This window comes from Tamandua tetradactyla, chromosome 16 (assembly GCF_023851605.1).
Source record: "Tamandua tetradactyla isolate mTamTet1 chromosome 16, mTamTet1.pri, whole genome shotgun sequence".
NCBI lineage: Eukaryota > Metazoa > Chordata > Mammalia > Pilosa > Myrmecophagidae > Tamandua > Tamandua tetradactyla.
The window spans coordinates 56740294-56759324 of NC_135342.1; positions in this window are offsets into that span (position 1 = coordinate 56740294).

A 19031-nucleotide genomic window follows, 5' to 3' on the forward strand; every position below is an offset into this window, starting at 1 on the left:
TAGACTTTAAATGCAAAGATATCATAAGAGACAAAGAAGGACACTACAAATTAATAAAAGTGACAATTCACTAAGAAGAAGTAATAATCATAAATGTTTATGCACCCAATCAAGGAACTCCAAAGTATATGAAACAAACATTGGCAAAACTGAAGGGAGCAATGGACATTTCTACAATAATAGTAGGACACTTCAATACACCACTCTCTTCTATAGATAGAACAACTAGACAGAGGATCAATAAGAAAATAGAGAATCTAAACAGTGTGATAAATGAATTAGACCTGACAGACATATATAGAACATTACACCTCAAAACACCAGGACATACAGTTTTCTCTAGTGTTCATAGAATGTCCTCCAGGATAGGTCCTATGTTGAGACACAAACAGATCTTAATAAATTTAAAAAGATTGAAATCACTCAAAATACTTTTTCTGACCATAATAGAATGAAGCTGGAAATCAATAACAACCAAAGAACTGGAAATTTCATGACTATATGGAGGTTAAATAACACAGTCTTAAATAATAAGGGGTCAAGGGAAAATTGCAAGGGAAATCAGTGAATATCTGGAGATGAATGAAAGTGAGAACACAACATATCAAAAATTATGAGATGCAGCAATGGCCATGCTGAGAGGGAAAAGTACTGCCCTAATGCCTATATTAAAAAGAAGAAAGAGTAAAAATTGAGGACTTATCAGTTCATCTGGAAGAACTAAAGAAAGAACCATAAAGCAAAAGAGAAATAACAAAGAAATAAATGCATTGGAGAACCAAAAAACAATAGAGAGAATCAATAAAACCCAAACCTGACAAAATAAAAACCACAGGGTAGTAGATTCAAGAATTGTCTATACAGTTTGAGAAAATAAAAAAAAAAAAATCTATGAACCCTTATCTAGGCTAATAAAGGAAAAAAAGAAAGAGAAGATGCAAATAAATAAAATCAGAAATGAGAAGGAGCATTACCACGGACACTGGAGAAATAAAAAAAAATCATAAAGGAATATTATGAATAACAGCGTGCCAACAAACTAGACAACTTAGATGAAATGGACAATTTCCTAGAAGCACACCAACAACCTTTACTTACTTGAGAAGGAATTGAAGACCTCAACATACCAATCATAAGTAAAGAGAAATCCACTGAACAGAATAGTCTCTTTAAGAAAATGGACTGGGAGAACTGAATATGCATATCCAAAGGAATGAAAACCAACCCCTATGACACACTCAAAATTAACTCAAAATGACAGACCTACATATAAGAGCCAGTACATCACTGTTGCACAAGATCAAGTGGGAGAAACCCACACCCTTCCCCTCCCCTATGTTTATGGCAGCCAAGGCCCAATGAAGGCAGATGAACTGATGAAGAAAGTGGGCTTCCAGTAGGTGGGCACCTAAAAGTGTTTGAACCCCTATAAACTCTGAGCCCCTGGCACCAAGCCCCATTGTCCACACCTTCCTTTTTCCCATGTACTTTGCTTGCACCCCACAGCACACCCTCTCCCCTTGGCTAAAATTTTGGGACCATAACTTTTTGCCTCAAATTCCCAGCCCCTGGTCTTGGGCCAGTCCCCGCACCCCACATCCTGCTACACTGAGCCCAGCAACATTTCTCTACCACACAGACCCTGGGCCCCACTTAAACAGACTTTTGGGCCTTCTGACCTGAATCACCTAGACTTCCTCACTCCAGCTTTGACTTTTCAAGGGCTGGCCCAGCCACAAGGGGCTAGCCTCCCAAAGGAAGCCCTAAGAGATGTGGTAGGAAAAATGGGGAGAAAACATGGGCCAAAGTGAGACCATGGTAACTGCAAATTAGCTGTGTGGGAGAGGGTACACTACCCATAACCCCCACCGCCCACCCCCAGGTCTGAGTAAGGTGGCAACCACGTCCTTGTGAGAAGGCTCCAGTGCCACTTGACATTACTGGTCACTGGCTGGAAAGGACCACCCTTGCACTCCCCTGCATCACTTGCTCTGTATGCCCTTTGCCCCACCAGCTCTCACATATACCTCCACTCTACACTTCATGGCCATTATCACTCCAGGGTGGCAAGGCCACCTGTGCCATAGGAAACACCAGCCAGCAACTGTGCTCCCTCACTTCAGCCCTTTGCCATGAAACCCATAAAGTGAAAAAAACAAACTCTTAGAAGAAAATATGGGGAAACATCTTCAAGACCTAAGAACAGGAAGTAGCTTCTTAGACCTTACAACCAAGACACAAGCAATGAAAGAAAAAACAGGTAAATGTGAGCTTCTCAAGACTGAACAGATTCATTCTTCAAAGGACTTTGTCAAAAAGGCAAAGAGGTAACCACTTCAGTGGGAGACAATATGTGGAAACCATATATCTGGTAAGGGTTTGATTTCCAATATATATAAAGAAATCCTACCACTCAACAAAAAAAGGATAAACAACCCAATTATAAAATGGGTAACAGATATGAATAGACATTTTTTTCCAAAGAGGAAATTTAAATGGTTAAAAGGTACATGAAAGATGTTCATCTTCATTAACTATTAAGGAAATGCAACTCAAAATCATAATGTGATATCATCTCACACGTATAAGAATGGCTGCTATTAAATCATCAGGAAACCACAAATGTTGGAAAGGATGTGGAGTAAATGGAACACATATTACCTAATATGTGCAGATTCATTAATGAGGTTGAGCTTAAGTGTTTGAGAATAATAGAGGTCATGGTTCATTATTTGGGATATAAGTAATAGTGCCTAATGAATATGATTGAATGGGGTGGTTTAAACTCATGTCTCTCACTGATTAACATTACAAATATAAATAAGTCCTTGACATGAACTAATTCAAATGTATGACACTTGTACAGAGGGTTAATAGTACAGTGGTATATGGTGAAAATGCTGTTGCATTCTATGAAGTATACTTAACAGCAATGCTTTTTAGTACTGCAGCAATACCAACTATAAATAACTGGGTGTGTGGGGGAGAAGGGAAATGGGGAGTTTTGGGTTTTCTTTTTAGTGTGGCCATGTGTATCTGTTATTTTTCTCTTTGGTGCAATGAAAGTTGTTTAAAATTGAGAGGATCATTTTACAACTAAGTGAGGATACTGTGAGACTTAATTGTATACCTTAGATATAATATATGGTATGTGAATATATCTCAAAAAAAACTGCAGATTCAAAAATAAACTAAGAAAAAATAAGTAAATAAATAAACAAAATGATACAAGTACTGAAGAAGATGTGGAGAAAGAGCTACACTTACTCAGTATTGGTAGGTGAGTAGAATGGTACAGCACCCTTAGAGGATAATGTAGCAGATTCACAAGAGGCTATATATAGAGTCTCCGTAGGATTAGACAATGATGCTACTAGGAATACACTCAGAAGAATTGAAAGCAGGGACAGGAATAGACATTTGCACACTGGTATTATGGCAGCATTATCCACAATAGTCAATAGATGTGGGTGATCGAAGGGTCCATTGACTGATGAGCAGATGGGCAAGCTGAGATGTACATATATATGATGGAATATTGTCTGGCTACAGAAAGGAATGAAGTCATGAGGCATGCAACGAGGTGAACGAGCCTCGAGGACACTATGTTGTGCAAAATAAGCTGGAAACAAAAGGACAAATACTGTATTATTTTATCTAGAAAATACTTACAAGAAAGTTAGGGCCTAGACGATAAGCTCTTAGAAATTTCACATTTCTCCCTGATCTTTATGTATTATTTCTAAATTCTGACATGCTGTGCTCTTGTGTACAACTTGGTAGCTCCCTGGATCTATGGATACCTATGTGACACCTAAGACTCAGAGATAAAATTCTGCAGCTCTGGAAATCATCATTTCTCCAAACAACAACTGTTAAAGAAGATGAAAAAAGAGATCACTCATCAATTAGAGATAGGAATGAAAAAAATCTGGTTGGGACTAGGTAAATCAGAATACAGATATTGTCTGTATGTTAAAACTTCAACTTCTGTGTAAGACCAAGGGAAGAGATGTTTATTTCATCCGACATTTAAATTTTTCTTTGGCATACTATCTAACTTAACATGACTGGCCAGTTTATTTAAACAACGTAACTACGTGGAGCCTAGAATAGGGAAAGAGATCTGGTAATCTATAGAGTTTAATGTAATACCATGATAAATTCCAGAGTATTGGGGGCTGTTCTAGTTTGCTAGATGCTGGAATGCAACACACCAGAGAAGGATTGGCTTTTAATAAAAGGGGATTTATTTTGTCAGTTCTTCAGAGGAAAGGCAGCTAACTCTCCACTGAGGTTCTTCTTTACATGGGAAGGCACAGGATAGTCTCTGCTGGCCTTCTCTCCAGGCCCCTGGGTTCCAACAACTTTCCCTGGGGTGACTTCTTTCCGCATCTCCAAAGGCCTGGGCTGAGCTGCGAGTGCTGAGATGAGGAATACCGAGCTGCTTAGGCTGTGCTACATTGCGGTCTCTCATTTAAGCATCAGCCAATTAAGTCAAACGTCCTTCATTGCAGCAGGCACGCCTCCTAGCCTACTGCAGATGTAAATCAGCAACAAATGAGGTTCACGTACCATTGGCTAATGTCTGTAGCAACAAAACTAGGTACGTTCACCTGGCCAAGTTGACAACTGAATCTAACTACCACAGGGGCAGATAATAAAAAAGTATTTAAAAAGTTCTTTGAGGAACTGGACAAAAATATGAAACTATTAAACTTCCACACCTGGGAAATTTAAGTGTTGGGGACTCCTAACTTAACAAGCTAAGCCCTCAATCTTGAAGCTGGCCCTTATGAAATTTATTTCTGTAATGGTGAAGCTAAGCCTACTTACAAACATGTCTAAGAGTCACCCCAAGAGAATATTTTTTGTTGCTTAGATGTGGCCTCCCTCTCTAAGCCAAACTCTGTAAACAAACTCATTACCATCCCCCACTACGTGAAGCATGACTTTCAAGGATGTAAGTCTCCTTGGCAATGTGGGACATGACTTCCAGGGATAAGCCTGGCCCTGGCATCAATTTTTTTCTCTACACTGAAAGTATATAATTTCTAATTTCAGTTTCCTCCCCCTCCCCTAGGGAAATCTTCTATTTCCCATCTCCTGTCAAAAACAAAGTGCTTATGGAAAGTTAACTATTTCTTAGAAAAGTGATTCATTCGTTCATTCATTCATTTAGATTTTCGATTAAATTAAGATACCTTTATCAAGTTTTGCAGCATCTATGTAATACCTGACTATTAGTAATTGAGCAGTGATTATTTAATGAATGTATTTTGTTCCTACTTCCTTTGGGTTATTACCAAATCCCCCATTTTACAAAATCTTCTATCTTCTTATCCATCCACCTTCCATCTATATCATATTGTTCCCATTGACATAAAAAAAAAATCAATAATCCAATCAGTACTAGGTAAACTTTAATCAATATGACTTACACTACCAGGTTAAAGTTGTAGGTATTCAATATGGAATTCTATGCTTAAAACTTAGGTGGGATTGCCATACTAATACTGGATAGTTATTCAGGACTCTCAAAGTCAGTGGCTAAAGGAGAGTCATTGAGTTCATATACCAATAGAAAAATAAAAATCAGATTTGAAATGCATAACAAACCATAATATCCATTCACAAAAGTACTGGACTTTCTCTCACCTGCCATGCCGGAGACCGGGGTTTGATTCCCGGGGACTAACCATACACACACACACACACACACACACACACACACACACAAAAAAAAATACTGGACTTGACATCAAATTATAATGTTTCGAAATACTATCAATAATATTAGGTGATAAACTTGCAGTGAAGGTTTGGTATAGAAAAGAAGGCACTCCGAATACCTGGGTTCTGACCTGGGGAAATTTTCAAATGTAAAAAAAGAAAGCATTGTTAGGAGACATGATAAGAAATTATATACTGAAAGGAGATGGGCATTCAAAAAAAATCACATTCCTTTTGAAGTTATCTATTCTTTCCGAGGACTTAACCATAAGGCATAGGTAAAAGAAAAGAAACTTGGATTAATTATTTAGTATATTCAAGAGAAAACAACACACGTTAGCAGTATTTTTTATTAATTCTGAATAAATTCCAATGTGTAACTCTATTTCAACAGTATCTGCCAGCATAAATTAGATGCTGAATAAAATTTATTTTGAGTTATTTCTTTCTTGCAATATCTAATCTGTTTTTACTGTAATAAATTTAGTTTTGATTTAAAGGATAAAAAAGTCAAGTAGCATTAAGGCAAATGTTCTCTATCAGAGTCTTCACCATATCATAGCAACTCACTATTATTATTATTTTAGAAGATCTCAAAGACTAAATAATGTGAATATGATCTCATGGTTAATTAAAGAGAGATTCACACTAAACGTTGACAATTTTCCAAGCTTCATTTACTCTCAGTAATGATGTGGATTTAATCTTCTCCACAATACTCGGCTATGGAATACTTTATTTTAATCTCTTTCTTTCTTTTTTTTTTTTTTGCATGCGCAGACACAGGGAATCGAACCCAGGTCTCCGGTGTGGCAGGCAAGAACCCTGTCTGCTGAGCCACCGTGGCCCACCCTGGAATACTTTTGTGCATTTTATGGAGGAAACTTATCCTTAAGAAGAGTCTCAATCGTATTTCATTTTGCTTAGTAAAAGTGGAGGTTAGAAGATTATTCCAGTCCAGCACAATCCTGAAACCAAAGAACACATCAGACAGAAGATTAACCATGAGTTTTAATTAGGGGTTTATGGACAGGAGACTAATTCTTCCCAATGGCAGCCAGTTGGACCATGGAACTCTGCATTCTTCCCAGAACCAAGAGAGGAAGGAGTCCCATGGGGACAGCTTATAAGGTTCAGAGTTTTGGGAGACATGATTAGGGGAGTGGAGTTTCACATTCTCTGAACTTCAACTCTCTGTCCAGGTCATGTAGGTGGCTGTGCGACTTGCTTTCAAATGCAGGAGGGAGTGGGACCCGGGCTCTGAGTCCTTTTAATCCACCCACACATAAGCAGACTATGTTGATCATAGGACAGGCACAGCGTTCATTAACAGTGTAAGAGACAACAGAACATCAGGAGCTCCCCACTTGGAGATAGCACCTCCCCAAAGACATGCCCTTATGGGTAATTGATGAAACCTGTGATTTCAGTCATATGTGAGAAGATTTTCTTCCAGATTTTTCTGATTTGTTGAATTCTGCCAAGCCAGCAGGGTGTTTTACACAGTTCAACTCACAGGAGTCACAGTTCAAGGCAGGCCGGTGGCACCCAATAGTGGCAGTTCAACATTAAGATCTATTGTGCACTTAGGTTATTACAGAAGCCTGTTGCCAAAAGGTATTCGCTGCAAGCTGAGGGCAAAATGAATGCAAGCTAAATTTCCATTAGCAAACAGATACCACGCTTTTTCCCCCTGAAACTGCAGAGAACATTCTGGAGTCAAATCTGCGGTTAGCCTGGGTATAAATTTACACAGAATCACACATAGAATATTTTGAGATATGGGTGGTGGTGGTCCTGGGTTAATTACATATACAACATTTTACATTTTGTGTATAAATCATGTTCTAATACTTAAATTTTAGGTGACCTTCATACTCCATGGACTTAGGATTCCCAACCAGCAAAACTGCATTGGCCAGGACCAAGACTCGTCAACATTATTTTCCAAAATATGCTTGTGGCACAGGTAAGTGCATATTATTTTCATCACCTCATTGTAGTTGCTGCATTGCTGGTCCTTTAAGTGGAATTTGCAACTTGCATGGGCACCACCCTTAACATTTGAGCAGGGTCAAGAGCTGCTGCTCAGGGCCATGAACTGAGGCTGGTGAAGGCCAGACACAACCAGCATGTTAACTACTGTGGGGATTGCTTATCATCTTTTGAAAGTCCATTCATCCTTTTGATTAAACCCGCTGCTGTAGGGTTGTAAGGCAAATGAAATGTCTACAAGACATCATGTTCAGCAGCCCAGGCTTGGGTTAGTTGTCCGGAATAGGGGGTACCCCCATTACTGTCCACATATGTGGGGATGCCAAAGAATGCATTGAGCTTTTCTAAGTTACATATTGCAGCTCTTTGGTCAAATTTCCATACTGGGAAGGCCAGGAAGAATCCGTTAGCTGTGGCTATGGTTGTAAAGGCGTATTTTGCACTTTCAGATGAGGGAAGGGGCCCAGTATAACCTACCTGTCACTTGGTGACCAGAACCTTGGTCATGGCCAGTGTAACTGAGTTGTTGATGAAACATCCTCGAACATCATAGTGAACAGAAAGGGCAGACATCCATGACTTCTTTCAGCTGTTGTCTGATGATGGGGAGCTGGAATTGCTGTGCTAGTCTCCACAGAGTCCAGTTCCCTTTGTGTCCTGTCTTTTAGGCAACTATGTAACAGCCTCATGCTTTGGTTTTAGACTATGAATTTTTTCCAAAATATCTGCTTCATTATTGCCAGATAAAAAAATCAGCGTTATGGGCAGAGACATAAAACATGGGTACCTTTCACTTGTGACAGGTAGTCCAGATGTCTTCTCATATTTCTTTTTCCCTAAAGGGGAGGCAGACAATAGTTCATTGCTTTTGCTTCTCTGTGGTCATCCACACTGTCAGACCCTGGTTCACTGCCCAATTATCAGCACAAATAGTTAATGCATCATCTGGTTTGTGAACAATGACCATCCATACAGCCCTTAATTCAGCCCATTGGCTGCTTTGCATAGTCCCAATTTCCCACCATATAGTGTCTGCAGTGGGTTTCATGGCTACTGCAGTACAAGTGGTAGGCTTCTGATATGCTTATTCATCAGTATACGAGGTAGACTTAGGTATACTGACACATCCATCAATGGTGGATACAGAGATTGCCACCTTAGGAGGATCAGCAGGGAGAAGCAAGCATTGTTCTTCCACATAGGAAACTGATTTCAGGACACCATGCCTTTCTGCACTTAACGGGCTGTTGTTAAAAATACTGTGTCATAGCAGATAAGCTTTCCATTCCATTAATGTGTTCAATTGGGCACTGTCAGAGTGAGGCTTAGCAGCAGTGTCCCATACCCATCTCTGTATGGGGATTGCTGTTCTTAATTTCAAAGGGCATTTCTGAATTAGTCCTTCAACTTGCAGTACGACATTATAGGCAGCACACAGTTGTTTTCCTAAGTGACTGCACCACAGTTCAGCTCTTTTAACTCACTTTGCCTGTTACCTTTGCCACAAGCTCCATCCAAAGGCAATATTAGTACTGGTCATATCTAATTCACAGCACATTTGGGTTCCCCTGAGCCCATAGGGCTTCTTCAAAAAAGCCTTCTGGGATGTATCCCACTCCCAAGGATAGCATTCTGAATCAAAACATACACAGGTCTGCCAGTTTAAAGGATTATGTGCCCTAAAAAAGCCATGTTTTAATCCCAATCCATCTTGTGGAGGCAGCCATTTCTTTTAATCCCTATTCAGCACTGCAGATTGGGAATTTGATTAGCTTATGCCCATAGAGATGTGATACACACAACTGTGGGTATTAACCTTTGATTAGAGGGAGCTATAACTCCACCCATTCCAGGTAGGTTTTGATTAGTTTGCTGGAATCCTTTGAAAGTGGAAACATTTTGGAAAAACTTCAGAGCCACAAGATCCACGACAGCCAGGAGAACCATAGAGCCCAGGCAGCCAGAGACATTTGGAAATGAAGGAATATGCCATCAGGGTAGCTTCATGAAACAAGAAGCCTGGAGAGAAAGGTAGCATATGTCACCATGTTTGCCATGTGCCTTTCCAGTTGAGAGAGAAACCCTGAACACCATTTGCTTTATTGAACCAATGTTTCTTTCTCTGGATGTCTTAGATTGGATATTTCTATATCCTTACTTTAATTTTGACATTTTCACAGCTTTAGAACTGTAAATTTTCAGCTTAATAAATCCCCCTTTTTAAAAGCCATTCTGTTTCTGGCATACTGCATTCTAGCAGCTAGCAAACTAGGACAGATTTTGGTACCAGAGAAGTGGGGTGCTGCTGTGATTTGCAAATATCAGACATGTTGGAATAGCTTTTTAAATGGATAAGGGGAAAATTCTGGAAGAGTTCTGAGAATCTTGGTAAAGAAGGCCTAGAATATTTTGAAGAGACTGTTGGTAGAAATGTGAATTCTAAAGATACCTCTGACAAGGCACTAGACAGAAATGAAGCATGTGTTATTGCAAACTGGAAAGAAGGTGATCCTTGTTTTAAAATGCAGATAGTCTGGCAAATTGTCTAGTGGCTTTGGCTAGAAGGCAGATTTTAAAAGCCATTAACTTGGATGTTTAGCAGAAGAAACTTCCAAATTAAATGTGAAAAGCATGTGCCCTAGTGATGGCAGCCTGATTTCTCTTTGCCACTCACAGTGAAATGTGACAGGAAAGTGATAAGCTGAGAACTGAAATTTTGGATGTGAAGAAACCAGAAATTGATGTTTCAAAAAATTCTGGGCTTCCAGGAAAGGAGACCCCAGAGAATAAAGCCACACATGAAGATTTAATCAAATGTGGAACCTGTCATCCATTTTAGAAAAAACCGGGATTGGAAATGGAGTTATCCAGGAAGGATTTGTGGACACTCCTTCTGTCTGGTGAGCACAATCTTTGCTTACTATATAGAAAAGCCATCAAGAGTGCTGTGGAACCTGTGTAAACAGAATCTCTGCCAGTCTTCATTGGAGGGCTCAGGAAAGGGATGAAGTGAAGGTAAAATGTCTTCAGAGGCATAACCATGAAGCCTGTGGTTTGTAGTCAAGAAGACTCAGGCTAGGAGCATGGCATTTGTCCTAAAGGCAGAGGATGGGACTTCCACCTCATTGCAGTGGAAGAGTTGTGTCACCTCAGGCCTTGGAGAGGGTGGAGCACATTCCTTGTGGATTGGGAAGAGCCTGGCTTCCACCACACAGAGGGTTTGAGCATGTGTCTCAGAGATGGTAGAGAGCCTGGGTGTGGCCCTGATGCTTGAGATGGTGAGTAAAAAGGCAGTCTCCCCAATGTCCTCCAGGGTTGCATTTGGAGAGAGGTAGGCCACTGTGTAGGCCCTTGGAAAGGGTAGGACTGCTGCTTTCTAAAGCCCCAAAGATAAATGACTCTCAGACTTAGAAATATAATGGAGTTTGCACTGTAGGTTTTCAAAACTGCTTAGGTCCAGTGACCCTGTGTCCCTTCCAATTTCTCCCTATGGAAATGGGAATATGTATTCTATGGCTCTCCCTCCTTTGTATGTTGGCAACAAATAACTTGTTCTGAGTTTTATAGATCCAGAGCTAGAGGAGAATTTTGCCTCAGGACAGACCATGCCTGTAGCTGACTTTGATGAGATTTTGTACTGTTTTTGACTTTGTATTGCATTTGTATTGTTACTGAAATGGTTTAAGTCTTTTTGATATTGTGATGGAATGGATGCATTTTGTATGTTGGAAAAATATGTCTTTTTTAGGTTCCAGAGGGTGGAATGTGCTAGTTTGAAAGGATTATGTACCCTAGAAAAGCCATGTTTTAATTCTGATCCATCTTGTGGTGGCAGCAGTTTCTTTTAATCCTTATTCAGCACTGCAGGTTAGAAGCTTGATTAGATTATCTCCATGGAGATGTGATGCACCGAATTGTTGGCATTAACCTTTGATTAGAGGGAGATTTGACACCACCCATTCCAGTTGGGTCTTGATTAGTTTACTGAAATCCTTCAAAAGCAGAGGCTATCTTGGGATAGTCACAAGAACCATGAGAGCCCACATAGCCAGAGACCTTTGGTGATGAAGAAGGATAATGCCCCTGGGGGAGCTTCATAATACAAGAAGCCAATGCCCCTGGGAAATCTTCATGATACCAAAAGTCTGGAAAGAAAGCTAGCAGACATTGCCCTATTCACCATGTGACTTTGCAGTAGAGAGAGAAACCCTGAATGTCATTGGCCTTCTTGAACCACAGTATCTTTCTTTGGATGCCTTAGATTGGACATTTCTATATCCTTGTCTTAATTTGGAGATTTTCACAGCTTTAGAACTACAAACTTGTAGTTTAATAAATCCCACCTTTTTAAAGCCATTCTGTTTCTTGTGTATTTCATTCCAACAATTAGCAAACTAGAACAACAGTTTTTAATATAATAAAGGTTTCCAATGCCCCAACAAGACCAAGAAAGCCATTAGTCGGTTTGGTGTAGGTGGCATAGGAGAACATTTATCTTATCAATTACCACAAAAGAAATAAAATTTGCTTTTTACAACCATACAATATCCAAGAATTTGACAGAGCAGCCAAGGTGTTGCAGTTCACTATGATCAAATGCCCATCCCTGGAATTTAAGATGAAATAACAATGAGTATGAGCCTTCTTTTAGTTCTGGAAAAGAGTACTGATTAACATGACGTCATCAATATAATGAAATAGAGGTACAGTTTTCCACCTAGCCATATTCTTTGCTACAAGCCTGTGGCTGATGATCAGGTTATGCAAATAGCTTCATGGGAGCGCAATGAAAATCTTTTGTTCTTTTTCCCACGTGAGGGCAAAAATAGGTTGACTGACTCTATTTAAGGGGATACTGAAGAATTGAGTATTCATTCCTTATAGTAAAGAGGCAACCTTTGGAACTGTGGCATGCAAAGGTGGTGTTATTCCACACTTTTCTTCCTAAACTTCTTTTTCTCCTTTGCATCATTAGGTAAACAATCTATGGAGTCTAGTCAGGAGAGTCAAGATACACTTCATGTCTCTTTCGGTAGTCTATGCCCTCTTACACTAGCATCCTGGGCTGCCAATATTTCTAAATTTATCTATATGATGCAGCCTCTCATTCAATGTATTATTTAAATTGACTAATTCCTCTGTCTTTCTGAGACAGTCTGCTTTAGCTGGTCATACTGCACACAACAGCAGCCAAACAACTGCAGTGCAGCCAAGCAAGTGGGTGACTTTTACTCATACCAAGGAAGCAGGCTAACCAGGATCCTCCCCATGGAGTCTCCCTTACCCAGATTCATGTTCTCTGTTGCTGATGGCTCTTTGGTCTCCTGGCTGGTTCACCAAATGTTCCAGCCCAGCACAACCCTGAGACCAAAGAACATGCCAGATGGATGATTACCCATAAATGTTAATTAGGAGTCTATGGACAGGAGAATTCTTCTTCTTAATGGTGGCTGGTTGGGAAATGAAACTCCGCACTCTGCCTGAACCAAGAGAAAGAGGGAGGAGTTCCAGGAAGCACTGCACTTTATAAGATTCTGAGTCTTGTAAGGTTTCATGGTGGGGAGAGGTGAGTTTTATATTCTTTGACCTTTAACTTCTGTCCCAGTCATCTAGGCAGCTGTGTGACTTGCTTTCAAAATGGAGAATGGGGTGGAGCCTGGGCCCTGGGTCCTTACATAAATAGAAGATTAAAGTCTACAGAGACAGAAGAGTAAGATTGTGCACATTCCTACAGTCATGGTGAATAATATATAATGTGTCAGGAGCATAAATAAATTCTAATATGAAAATTCAGAATAACGTAAAGAATAGTAAAAAACTGTATCACTAAAAGATAATATGCACATATATCTTTAGCAAAGCCTGAACTAAATTGGACATCTTTTTTTTTTTCAAGAAAATGTCAATAATTGACCATTGGACTGGAATGCAATCAGTTACATCAGGGGAAAACATTATGATCTGTTTAAGAATCATAATACTGTCTCAATCCACAACCATGGTTTAAGCTAGCTTTCTGGAAATTTCCAAACTATCTGGCTTTGTTGTCAAACATAAGGGGAGGAATTTTGTGACAGGGACTTGAGCATGGACATTGGAATCATATCTGAGTGTAAATCCCAGCATCAATACTTATTTGTTATTAGAGCTTGGGAAAGTTACTTTAACTTCTTTAAGTCTTATTTCACTCATATGTAAAATGTCAATAGAATAGTAGTGAGGATTAAATGAAATGATATTTGCAAATGTTGAGTCCTTCTCTTTTTCTCATAGCATCTTATGCTTACCTTTGTCAGTGCGATTGTTATAATATATTGTGATCAGTGATTAATTTGCCCTTTCATCTGAACTGATAGTTCTTTGAATAACGAAACTCTTTTACTCCCTTAGTGCATGGAGCAATGGCAAACACACAGTGTTTATTTCATATGTTCCCATGAATAAATGGCATTTTAATGGATGACATTGGCTCTCTGATAAAAATTCCAAAGTATTCCAAAAACAATTTTCTCTATGTAGGTTTCACCGTATATGTCCTAAACAGTTTTCTGAAACTAATTTTAAGCAAGTCATTTTGTTAAACATGGAAGATGGGTAGGAAAGTTTTATAAAGTAGTATGAAAATGATGGGGCTAGAATTCTCCATCATCCTCATCTGCTGCTGCTTGGGGCACTCTCAGTCATGCTGAACACCTTGCCTTCCCCTGAATGTGTTGTGGTCTTTGACAACTCTCATCCTTAATGTCTGGTCCTTATGTACATATCATAGCTATATTTTCTTCACTCTGCTGAATATGTACCAATCACCATGCCCCCATATTCGCTCTAAACCAATCTCCACCCTCTTGTGACTCCAACATCATTATCCCTTGACCTCTGGCTTTCAGGTGGTTTAATCCAGTGGAGGCACCAACAATAGATCTTATACTAGAAAGAGAGATTTTAGGATATATCTTCCCCTGCCTCCTTTCCTCCTATGGTTTGTGGTATGGCATTGGTCCTCTACCAAAGGCCACTACAGCTATCAGATGTATCTCTCTATCCAAGTTCCTTTTACTACATTTTCCTGTTCCTCATTTAGGAAAGTGGGTGGCACAAACTCCCTCTTCTAGGTAACCCAGTGGTATAGAGTTATATGTTGTGTTCCTAAATGTACTTTATAGACAACTGCTTTATTAAAGTACCTGCAAATTACCCAGTTTCAGTGTGCCACCTGTTTCTTCTGGGGCCAGACAAATACAGTCACTATTTTTCACACAGCAAACACTTATTTATACTTTAAGAATCAGCAAAATCACCTCCCTTTGGAAGAATTTACTTACTGCTTCAGTCAAGAGACCATTAACTCAGAATCTTGAGTGAGAATCTAAAAGTTTGAGTACTTGCTCCATCCCTTACTTGCTCTGTTATTATACAATGAAGACCCTCTGCACCTCACTATCTTAATATATAAAATGACTTTACTAGTTGTACTAGTGTGATAATTTTTGCAGATTAAAAAAGATAATCTCAAAAATTAATTTGGAATAAATAAGGTGAAATATATAAAGCTGTATATAAAGCTGTTAGAACAGTGACATATATACAAGCTCAATAAATACTAAAATGCATTGCTATTTTTATGATCACTATATTACAAATATTATTTCCTCCTCTGATGACTTATAGCTTTATTTATCTCTTATCTCAATGTGTTATTAGTAATTTTTTTTCATAAGTCAAGTTCCCTGAAGGAAGGGTTCATGCTTGATTCATCCATTTCTCTCTACCACTTATCATAGGGTGGGGGCACCAGGCACTCATTAAATGTGTAGAAAGGCTAAATGAATTCATTACTCACAATTCCCTTGTCGACAAAGATCAAGATGTACACTTGCTGCACAATATAGCATCACAGATTGTTGCCTGAATTTATTATCTGTATTTCTGCAGAAATAAGAAACATTATTTTGGAGTATAACTATATTTACAGGCAAGCATCTGGAGCCTTACTTAGATAATGAAACCATTAGGGTGATTATGCACCTAATAGTCTTATACAACATCTGCTAAAGTGAAATTGAGCTATGGGCCAGGTAAAATCTTTCAAAAATTCCATTATCAGTAACAAGACATCCTTCAAATTTAAATTTTATATACATGTATATAAATGCATATTTTTTTCTTAACAACTAACTGTGTTGTTTGTTATATTGTATTTGGGAACACAGTTTTATTTTGAAGTGTAAATGCAGCCAAATCTTGAAATTACAAGGCACATATCATTGGATATATCTATCTGGTACAAAAAGAAAGACATTTACAATTGCTTTAAAGTTAAATAAAGATCCTTGGTTTTTCAAAAACTTTTGTATCACCAGACAACGTATTTTTTTAGAGCTCCAACTGCTCTGAATTTATAGGACAACCTCAATAGGTGCTCTTATTAATTAGTGCCAATGCAACCATATTAGCCCTGGTGCTGTGAAAATTAGATGAAGAAAATACATGAAAATAGTCAGCATATTTATTATCATATGGAAAGCACTTGGTAGAAATAAATGTTAATTTACTATCCTTATCCTTGTTCTACATTTGTTTTGTGGTGTATCATAAATTTTGTATAAATGTAAAACAAACTAATGGTAACAAAAGCAGAGGAAGAAAACAAAACAAATAACCAAAAGCAAAACAAAACAGAAAATAACTTACAGACCATTATGATTCTGCAGATCAAAGCTTATTTATTTTTATCTGAAGGTATGTTTTTGCTTCTTTTAAAGGAAACCATGCCACCCTGTTTCCTATGAGGAATATTAGGCCAGAAAGAAGAAAAACTTGTTTCTAGCTTGTGGTAGTTAGATTCAGTTGTCAACTTGGCCAGGTGAACGTACCTAGTTTTGTTGCTGCGGAAATGAGCCAATGGTACATGAACCTCATCTGTCGTTAACTACATCTGCAGTTGGCTAGGAAGCGTGCCTGCTGCAATGAGTGACGTTTGACTTAATTGACTGGTGCTTAAATGAGAGATCGCAATGTAGCACAGCCTAAGCAGCTCGGCATTCCTCGTCTCAGCACTCACAGCTCAGTCCAGGCCTTTGAAGATGCAGAAAGAAGTCACCCTGGGGAAAGTTGTTGGAACCCAGAGGCCTGGAGAGAAGACCAGCAGAGACCATCCTGTGCCTTCCACATAAGAAAGAACCTCAGTGGAAAGTTAGCTGCCTTTCCTCTGAAGGACTAACAAAATAAATCTCCTTTTATTAAAAGCCAATCCATCTCTGGTGTGTTGCATTCCAGCAGCTAGCAAACTAGAACATAGCTCTAGGCCAATTATCTTCCTGAGTGACTGACTACCACAATGGCGTTCAGTCTTTTCATTTACACATGCAAGATGGGAATTTATAGTCTCATCTCGCCATACTATTATCTGAATCTCTTCCATTTGAGTGGCTCCCTTAGTCTAACATCATATGTATATATTTTTGCCTAATTAAATGAAGCAGTTATTTGAAAGGAGTGTCCGATGTACCAAAGACCATGTTGCATGAGCTATTATTGGGACTCAGAAACCTCGACAAAAATTTTAGTCAACTTCTTATAGGGCCTCAAGACTTTCACTTTATTGCTATGTACCTAGGTTTTCTCATCTACAACATAGAAATGTATGAAAAACAAGCCTTCTGATGCTTACCCATTACTCTTTCCACTCCACTAAAGAATGTAATTTTTAAAGGTAAGATTTCCTCAATTTCAAAGACATTATTTCTGATATAGAAAAAAAATCAAGGATTTTCACTAAATTTTCCTCAATAATCTGCAATTAAAAATTCATATTTTAAGCATTCATATGTGTCATCTTCTTAATTCTAAATATCCATAATATAAATGATGTGAGTTATAACCCCTGGCCACATCTCTTTCAAAAGTCAGTTCACGTTATACAAATTAGAAAAATATGCTATCATCAATTGTAATAAATATTCCACACCAGTGAAATGTGTTGTTGGTCTGTGTGGTATATGGGATTCCTGCATTTTATTTATGATTTTTTCTATAAACCCACAGGTTCTTTAATAAAAAGTTAAAAAAAATTAAATTTAAAAGTCAATTAAATTTAACTCAGAGACATTGGGCAAGTGGAAACCTGTTCATCTAGAAAGCTTCCAACAATTTCAATACCACCACAGATGTTATTTTTGATCAAATAAGATGATTATTCTATTCTACTATCAGCTCCCAAACCAAACAATAATGAACATCCACAACTACAATGTGAAAGCATTTTTAATATGTGCATGGATTCAATTATGAAAATTTACCAAAAAATGTAAATGATTTTGGTAAGTTATTTTTGCCTCTAAGAAGACCTAAGCAAACAGACATTATTTGTTACACAATATAGAAATTAAGGACGTTTTCTTCCTAGAAGGTGAAACCAAAGAGATAAAAGCCCATTAAAATTTCTATGGAGTTATGAAAATGAAATATATTTGTTACACTTATGCAACAATGGAGCTACTCCACTAACGTGCTCTTAATTATCACATATGTTTGCAGAGAGAATTTTGTATTATTTCTGAACAACTATCACTTTTTAATTTCTTTTGTATCATGCAAAATGCATACAAATTTTTTGCTTACAGGTCATAGGAGATACTGGGTTAAACACTAAACAAGAATGAAGTTGTGGATGGGTTAATAGGAGAAAAATTACGGAGACCAATGGAAGGTAGAAAAGATATTAAGATCAATTTTATGAGGAAAGATCCAACTATAAGAAATCCTATAGACCTTTACATCGTAGAGAAGAATATAGAACTCAAAACATTAGGTAAATCTAGAAGCCAGGTGTTGGAATAGATAAGGAGAGGTTGGGGAGTTTGACATTAAATGGTCCTCTACTTTGACCCTGAACTGAACTGGAGTTCTGGAGTTCTCTCATTATCTATTTCTAGGGCCTATTTGATTTCATGTATATAGCAAGTGGTTTGTGTCTTCCAATCATGGGGAAAAACAAATAAATCTAAATGTTTTATGCTTAAAGACGTGGGCAAAAGAAAGAAATAGAGAAGGGATTAATATGCCCTGTGCTGAGTCAGCAGTATCAAACACGTCTATGTTAAATGTGGAAGTCAGCCAGGAACAGAGCTTTATATATCTTTTTTGGAGAAAAAAACTAATAGAATAAAAATAATGAATTAAAATTGGCTCTTTCCTAACATGGCTGTTTGTGATGTTTGCAGAAGAAATTTATGAGGCAGACTCTCTCCCTAGTAAAATTTACTGATTGGTTTATTCTTTGACAAAAGATGTGGATAGAATAA